This window comes from Periplaneta americana, chromosome 6, assembly GCF_040183065.1.
Source record: "Periplaneta americana isolate PAMFEO1 chromosome 6, P.americana_PAMFEO1_priV1, whole genome shotgun sequence".
Classification (NCBI taxonomy): Eukaryota; Metazoa; Arthropoda; class Insecta; order Blattodea; family Blattidae; genus Periplaneta; species Periplaneta americana.
This window is the reverse complement of record NC_091122.1, coordinates 145,065,336-145,075,193: the sequence shown is the minus strand read 5'-3', so window position 1 is coordinate 145,075,193 and position 9,858 is coordinate 145,065,336.

The following is a 9,858-nucleotide window of genomic DNA, read 5'->3' as shown; positions in this document are numbered from 1 at the left end:
ATAGAATAGTTAAAGATGATCTCATTGTACAGTAACAAATATCTTTTTTCCATAAACGTGTATTCCAATGAATTACATATAGTTTTGGTCAATAAGTTATGCAACGACAGTAGAATATTTTAATTACAGATAAGGTTTTTCTTTTCTGTGACTGTTTGAAAGAGTAATCTGGATTCATCCCCTTCCTCTTTCATATTTTTATTTGTCTCTATAGTTGTCATTATAATCATTATCACCACCATTACAGTCTTAATTGTCATTTACTCTTAAGAATTGTAGATTTTTTATGTATTCCTTGCTTATCCCCTTGGAAAACGTGTATTAAAACTAGAAATTCACACTCTTGAAGTGTTGTCATTATGGCAGAAAGGTCTATGTAGATTAAGTTCTACTGGGTAACCGCACACATAACTATCTGCTACTTAAAATGTTAACAAGAGAAATAATAAACAATATACCAATTGAGGCGAAAATAATTTTTACAGATAGAAGTTAATTTGATAAAGGAAGCTCAGGAAGTGGTAGTACATTAATAGACTTATTTAATGGGAAAACAAATACAGGTCAGAAATTCAGACCACTGATCAAATGAAACATCCTTGAACATTATATAAATGATGCTGTAACAAGTGCTAAGTTATTTAGTATCATTGAGATTGTTGATAGCAAGATGAGACCTTATCTCACATTCGCCTTACAGTTGGAGAAAACATGGAAAAATCCAACCAAGTAATTGGCCCAAGCTGGAATCAAATGAGTGCAGCTCTGGATCAGCAGGCAAACACACCTACCAATTTGAACTATGCCGATGGCTAAAATATTATAAAAAACAGAATCTCTTTAGGTCATTACTTACAGAAATTCATGTGCAGTGGATGGATACCAAAACATAGTGAAACTCTGGGTACGAAACTACAGACAAGCTGGTATGGTGAGGTAACCAAAGATTAAAGATGTCTGGCACTTCAATGTTATGAACCTTGAACTTGAAGCACGAATGTTACTAAACAGTCATATTATGTAGTGTAATAACAATAATAATTATATTTCCGTAATATATTATGTTATGTTACAATAGCAGTCGCGATATAAAATATACACACAATGTGGTATCTGAATAAAATTGGTGAAATTAGAGTAGCTTGCCTCGCCTGATAAATATCTCAAATTGTGCTAATCTTAATAGTTACAAAATGACTAACTATCCTGATATCTGTAACATATGTGTATTCGAGGAAGTGTTGCCAGCAGTGAAGTAAACCTAACAGCTAGAAAATCACTCAGTTTAACCCATCGAGTCATGAATTATGCTTTTTATTTAGGAAAGTCTAATTGTTTGTTCTTGATTCCTTTTAAGTTTTTGTGAATTGCCCACAGTCTCATTTTTACAGCATGATGCCTGGATTTTCAGATATGAACTATTCACTTGAGAGGACAAGGTGACTAAACAGATCTCATTCATTTATTTAGCTGCATTTGTTATTGAAGAGACTACAACAAATGTTATAAAGAGTAACCATTTTGAATGTTTTTCACTGAAATTATGTATTTTTAACAGAATCCATTTTGAAAGGTGTCATGAAGAGCAACCATTTTGAATCATTTCACTAAAATTATAAATTTTATTTGAAATGAAACAGCAGATTTTTTAATTTTTATGTGAAATTACTGAAAACAGTTGTTTTTTCTTGTTATACACAAATTTATTTGACAAACTCCTTTTTCTTTTTGTCCCAGTGCTGACACGATGAGGTCCTTTCACTCATCTTGTCCTCTCAAGTGGACAATTCAGATCTGGAAGTCCAGGCATTATGCTGTAAAAATGAGACTGTGGACAATTCACAAAAACTTAAAAGAAGTCAAGAACAATTACACTTTTCTAAACAAAAAATAATTCGCGACTCAAAGTGTTTTATTCTCATCAAAATGGCCATGCGAGTTTGAAACCATCCGTTGGCAACATCTTGCGGTTAGTCAGAGAACTATGTCTCTGGAGAGGATAGCATAAATGTGGCTTGCTCTCAATAATTCATCGTCCCTGAAGCGGCATTGCTGAAGTTGCTGTCCTCTGTAAAGGACGTAGTGAATGAAAGGGTTAAGCAAGTGATGAAGTATTGGTGGGGGGGGGGAATGTTGAAGCTGCAATTTAGTACCTCATGTCACATTAAACTGATCGTAAAGGGAGACTGCAACCTAAGTACACTAAATTTAAAGAAGATAATTTATTATTATTATTATTATTATTATTATTATTATTATTATTATTATTATTATTATTATTATTATTATTATTATTATTATTACTACTACTAATATGGACGTATTTCGAAATCCACTCAAAATTCAAGAAAAATACCATATATACGCAAATACTCCACGCATATTTTTTCCGAAATTTAGTGGGGAAAAACTGGGATGCGCGTAAGGTTGGTACTGCTTCACCTCAAACACCTTTTAATTTTCTCTCCTAAAACTAGGATGCGCGATTATTCAATCACGCAGAGTATTCGTTTACATATGGTATTAACAAATCACATCACATATAAATGGTACAAAGTCTGGCATCTAGGTGAAAAAATGGATAAAATTCCTTATCAAGCATTATGTAATAATAAAAACTCATAAACATAAAATGTTTTCAATCATCATCATTACCATCATCTTGACCTTCATCATTGATTATTAAAATGTATGTCTGTTACCTCTCCTGCATCATAAGTATCAGGACTAGGATCACGTAATGGAAAGAGTGTTGGTTCGAGGTCTCATGGGTAAGGAATTTTCTCATGAAATTTCGGCCAAGATATGGACCGGTGCCCACCCAGCATCGTGATGAATTTGGGGAGCTATGCTGTATAGCGAAATCTGGTTTTGAAAACCAGCTATAACACCCCTGTAGTAGTTGGATGATCATTCACCTTTGCTGATGGATATGGACGTGAGGCCAGTGTTGGCTGGTCAGGCTAGGCCCTCCATGTCTATTATACCTATACTGTAGAATATGGTACAGACACTGAAGCTGTCTCAGCCTATTACTTTGCCACTGGACAAAATAGTGTACACGACATTACACTTTAATGTCTTACATTCTGTACTTCAATTATGAACATATTGTCTATCTTGTACAGTGATTGAATTAATTTTCAGAATATTGATAGCCTCGAGATGATGCTGGAATAATTGTGTTAATACTCAAAAGTAGAGATGTTCTTGCAGTTAATATTTATTGTTAAAATGCAACACTTACTATGAAGCATTGGTGGCCTACAAGTTTCAGAGAAGTGGAGGTCAGAGTTACATATGCATAAAAAAATATATTCCGGTTTAAATAATAACAGGTGCTGTTTTGGATACACTTACATTAAAATGTGTGTTATTTTTATTTAAAATTCAGAAACCATAAATCAGTGTTTTACTACTGAAAGGTATTAGTGTTGAAGAGAATCAATACTAAGAACAAAACTCTGGCCCCTACAAGCCACTGCTGTTGTGAAAACTTGGGTGTGTATTAAACATTTGGAGAACACAAATATACATTATTGTTTAGTGTTTGAAATACTCTGTCACATGTATAATAATTCATAGCACTTGCAGAGACGTGATAGAATTAGGGAAACTGACTTGTAAAACTCGTACTTTATAAGGGCCTCGTATTATCAAAAAGGTGGATTGCAATTCAAGTAGTAACTTAAAAAAAAACACGAAGTGTTCCATACTTTTGGGTAATATATTAAGGCATAATTTCGTGAAGTTTAATTAAAATTGTATTACGTCCAGTAAGTGAAGGAAGAGTTTTGGTCTGAAATATACTGTATATAGTAAAAAATAATTTTCAAACATATAAAGAGGAAGAAAATGTGGAAATAACACTAATAACATTTTCCTGTTTCATTGTACTTATGTGAAGAAAGAGGGAAAGAAATGCAGTAGTAATGTATAAAAACAAACATCTAAAGAAAATATATAATCGAAAACATCATCATCTATCATTTGAATGGTTGTTCCTTTGTTTGTCCGTGGAAAATTAAAAAACAAGTGTATCTTTAGTAAAATAGTTATTGTTTGGTTATTCTTATGTTTTTTCCAGTATCCCATACATCAAAACAACTTACCAGAGAAACAATAATCGAAAACAAACCTGATTTACTTTGGTGGTAGAGTAGTGCTTATAAATTGAAATTCAAGTCAGACTTGGTTCTAGTCATATTTTTTTATTAATAAATGGGGGAGGTATTATATATAGATTCAACGTAACTATGAGAAAGATTTAATTCTGCAATGCAATAAACTTGATTCAGAAAAGCAAAAAATTTGGCAGGCTAATATTCAAAAGCAAGGGAATTAGATAATGGCTTAGGACATTGGCAATAGGAGGGGAGACGCATTATTTGCATTATCACTTTTCGAAATGTTGGTTCACAAAACAGAAATTAAAAATGACATTAAAATATTAATACATCTAAAAACGTGATTATTTATAGCTTATTGATCGAATAATTATCATAAGGGTCAATGTAAACTAAAATTCCATTTTAAAACATGTACAGTACGACTCTTTTCAATTTCACAGTTACTCTGTCAAGGCCCTATATCTTCTGAGAGGGAATTACTGAGCCTTAATTGCCTCTCTTTTTCCGACATTACCAACCTGTAATTGTTATGGGAGCAAATTTTGTCTTGTACGATATAATACAGACATCATATTTGAAAAATATTTTTATTTTTTTTATTGGGTTATTTTACGACGCTGTATCAACATCTAGGTTATTTAGCGTCTGAATGAAATGAAGGTGATAATGCCGGTGAAATGAGTCTGGGATCCAGCACCGAAAGTTACCCAGCATTTGCTCGTATTGGGTTGAGGGAAAACCCCGGAAAAAACCTCAACCAGGTAACTTGCCCCGACCGGGATTCGAACCCGGGCCACCTGGTTTCACAGCCAGATGCGCTGACCGTTACTCCACAGGCGTGGACTGAAAAATATCTTAATTCAGTATTTGATGATTGCAAAATTTTAGTTCTAGCAAATTGGGAAATTTAAAAATCATAATGCATCATTGGACTTAAAAATTATACTGGGTGTTCATTTCAAAGTATGTCATGACGTCACTGTTGTTGGGTCACCGATTTGAAGCGAGTTTCAGCTTATATGTTAGAGAAGTTGCCTATTATTTAAGGCGTTCTTCAATCTGAACTTGAGAACGTGTACGGTATAACTTGAACATTGTAGCAACAGATGGCGGTCTGTACGGTCTGTGTGCTACCATAACCTCTTTCGAACTGTGTTTTGCGCCGGCAAGTCGTACGCAGGGTATTTGTTATCATCGGTTGCGTACGGTAACATTCCACAACACAAATCAAATGCTCCATGTCCATGTTGACCATCGAAGTTAATGTCAACAAATACGTAAGTAATCGTCTTAACCCTCTCCCCATATCCCGACAGTACGTATTTTCAAACAGTTCACATTCCTGCCACTACCGGCGTTACCGTACGTATCGGTACGTACTCTTCAGAATGAACGCCGTACTTGCTAGGCAACTTCTCTGCCTCTTAGATTATACACCTCTGTGGAAGTGTAGGAAGATTGAATTCTCTAGGCTCATCGGCTAGCCACATGACGGCATACAGCGAACCATGACACATTTTGAACTGAACACCCAGTAGAGAGAGAGAGAGAGAGAGAGAAATAACTCGTCCGGCCTTAATTAAGGATGATCACGAGGATCCGAAAATTAATAGCAAACAAATATATTTCTAGGAACATATTCCGAAGATGTGAGGCATGTTTCGTAGCAAATGATTGTTCTTTCGAGAATGTAATCTTTTCTTTTCCAAGAGAGTACCTACTAGTACTTCATTAGATGTCTTTTGCATTATTTTGTAATGTTCAAAATAGGGACAGATTACAATGACAGAGGACAACAATAACTCTGCAACTGTTGCAAACCGTATGTTTATAGAAACTATACTTACAAAATAGTAACCTGCGGAATCACCTCCTCAAGTTTTACACGTTAGTCATGAATCATTCATTTACAAGGAAATAATGTAATAATCTTCGTGTAAAATATTAATTGGAAAGGAGGACGGACACAATGGACATACAAGATGTTTATACAGAATGTCTCAGAAGTGATGATTAAAACTGTAAGGATGAAACATACATACTAACATAAGAAGAAAACATCAGCTCAGATGGGTCCACAAATCAACTGTTTGCAAGATATTACAAATTTTATGTTAAGGTACACAATTGACTAGGGAAGGACTAGTGCAGAAACAAACAAAAATTGTAAAAATGATTTTATTAAACATAAGGTATTTCAGTTTTAGTGTTGTGACAATCAAGATGTTATATGCTACAAGAGTTAAAAAGGTGTTTAAAAATGATGTCCCAACATCTGTACGAAATTTTGAAATTTTGTACTCTTCTCTGCATTGAGTTTTGAATTCTTTCGAACATTAGGTGTTGACCAACACTTTCAGGCCAATGCTCCATTTCTGCAACTGTGTCGAGACAAACTCCACATTATGAGCTTCACATGGCTGCAGACACAAACATAACAAATTGGAGTCAGGTGATCTGGGAGGCCAAGGTTCAAGCCCACCTCGACCTTGTTGCCATGATGTCATTCCATTTTAACAACAGTACTACATCAACCAGGGATGGCCAACCTTTTTGGGTTGAGGGTTACCACAGGCTATAATTCATGGCTTGACAGTTAACTAGTAGACAGTAATCGATCTCTTGGCCATCACTGATCTAAAATATCTTCTGACAAGCAACATGCCTGCTATTTAGTCTCACACCACTGTAAAAAGAGAAAATAAACGAAATGAGAATGTGTCTAAGCAGACAAGACTGGCGAATCTTAACATTATATGTGCAATATCTCAATAATCGTTAATTTGTGGACTTGTGTTAACTGAAACTTTTCTGTTTATACTAGTGTGTATATTCCAATCTTACATTTGACCTTAAATTCTGAAACAAACTGTATAAATAACCTAAACATACAAGAAGACTTCTGCTTGTTCGATATTTTCACAAAGAAAGGCTCTGGATTTTGAGAATAGTATCTTATGCTGGGAACATTTTTCTCTGTCCTTGCGTGTTTTATATAAAACATACATAATAGAAATAACAGTGAATTCAGACCATCACTTTTATTAATGTAATTATAATTATCACAGAGAACTTATTTACGGTAATATAAGCTCAGTTCTTCATTACAAATAAGTTAGTAAGACTACAACAATATTTCCTAGTTATTTATATCACTTTTAGGTTCTTTTCTGAAGATGGGACATGTGCCGTTATATATCATTGTTTCGTTTTCTTCTTCGTAGAGTTCCAACATAACTAAGGAGAGTTAAAAAAGAACACGAAAGATAGCTCTCAATTTAGAATTTTGAGCTTGTGGAAAATGTTACTGTATGCTTGAAACAAAGACTGCTCCATTTTATGGGAATCTGAGAAACAAAACTATCTTCAGGAAGATAAATTTATTGGAGTTGGTTGGTTGGTTTCTCTGTAAATTTGGTATAGAATATTTATCAGTTTAATGATTGTAGTTTCAATTTTACATTGTTGAAATTCATTGTTATTTATACATTTTACGATTTTAATCTCATTTTATATATATAACAGTTTTTGTGGGCAGACAGTATATAATTTAGTTTCTGAATAATATAAATAATCATATTATCATGATATTTTTTACTTTCAAGTCCATTAATTTCTGGGCTGTGTATTAAACATTTTGTAAGAGTCAAATTTAAACCGAAATGACTGTGTTAAGTATCATACTTGTTTTGCAATCCACCCATTAAGCAGCAACTTCCATCACTCTTAACTTCCTTTGTATTTGAAATATGTATAAGGCAGAAAAGCAAATCTTCTGCTGAGCATTTACTATAATTTAAAAGGAGAATTGCTATCCATTTTCATCTACAACAGAAACATGGGATACGAGTCCGTTTGTATTACCACTCATGTTTGTTAGATGTAGTTACTCTGTAACGGACAATTAAAAATGTTGGCATCAAGTCATGCCAGTAACCGGAAATATTAATGTGTATAGTTTATAATCAACTTGTAGAATTTTGTACAAAACTAGGTAGTGTTATAATTATTAATTCTATATAGTTTGGTAGCAATGTTAGATATAAAAAAAGACATTATAGACTGGTATTAAAAGATTAAATCAGTCATACATCCCTGGACAATAGATGGCAGACATGTGAACCGAGCCACGCGCACATATATTTGAAATGAAGGCATCAGCATTCCTGTTGCATTTTCCAGGCATATGAATGCCATATTTAATAAGTCTATTGAAATATAATATCAATCACTTGTCTATGTACACCCAGTTAGATTTAAAATAATGTGTATATATAAAGAACAATTTGAAAATTCAGAGATAGAACAAATGAATGTGCTGTATTTATTTATACCTTAAAAACATATTCTTTCCATTCCTGTCTCATACACTTCCAACAAATCACCTCTTCCTCAAATCATGTTAGTTAAAATCAATTTATTTTGTAGTTTTTCTTTTACTCTCCATGAATCTTTATCATTTTTCCAATTGAGTTTTTTTGTTGACAAATAGTTTTCCGTTGCTTGTATATGAAGTTATTGCAGTTAAATAAAAATAATATCAAATTATTTTAATTATCACCGACATTTTCTTACGTGTTCAATAGTATGTGATAAGAATAGATGTTATATTCAGATTTATTGAATGATAAAAGAATTTATTTAGGGGTTAATTTTTTATTAAAAAGTTCATAACTGGCTCTAATTCTCAATAATTATAAATCTATAAGAATTTGAATGTTAAAAAATTGATAAATTAATTAAAAATAAAAATTAGTATTTGCTACATTTTGCTACGAAACAACTACAAAATGCAAAAGGCATTAATTGAATTTTTGTATATTTTAATCTAAAAACAAAATAGGTACAGTAATTGCTTTATTTCCACAGAATACAAAAGAATATGGGTATATCTATTACCAATATTATTAGAACTTGATAGTGACATATTATTGACAATACACTTCTATTACTTTATTATATGCTTTAAAAACCCCTACTGTAGTCTAGTGGCTTCAGAGTTGGACTTCTAATTCTGTAGATCCATGTTCAATCCCCAGTGTACCCCTGATTTATAACTTGTGTTAGGCAAGCCTGTGGATCAGGTAACACAGGGGTTTCCTCCAGGAGCTCAAGTTCCCCTGTGGCATCCCAACAAATCCCCATCATCTTATCATGGGTGTAACGTAGATCAACCTCCTATGGTGCACCCTGGGCAACTACTTTGTTGGTAAATTGGTCTATACAACTGGCTTCATGTGGATGAATGACGAACAATTAAGTACCCACCATTAGATTAAATATATAAATATACACGCACACATATACACGTGTCATAAAAAATATATATACACACATGCTGATGATTAAGTTATTTTAATTCAGCCACTCTATAAAGAACTCTTTTTATAAAATCCATAGCAAATGAATAAGAATCGGAGCTGTAGCAAGAGGATGGCAAACTAAAGGTCCAGGAGGATGCGGGATTTAAAGGAGTGGAAAATGGCTGGCATTATTAACATGAAGAAAATTAGTCTCAAATATCATTAATCGAAAGTATATAAATTACCCATCTTACAGGCACTTAAAACTATACTAGATTAACAGAGTAACAACAGAATACGAGTTTCTGCTTGTAATCTGAATGAAAATTCATTCATTTACACATTCTTATTAAGAAGGAAAAACATTTATTGATTCAAAGAAAGAAATAAATGAAGCTGCTTGTGTTTAACAAGTTGCCTAAGAC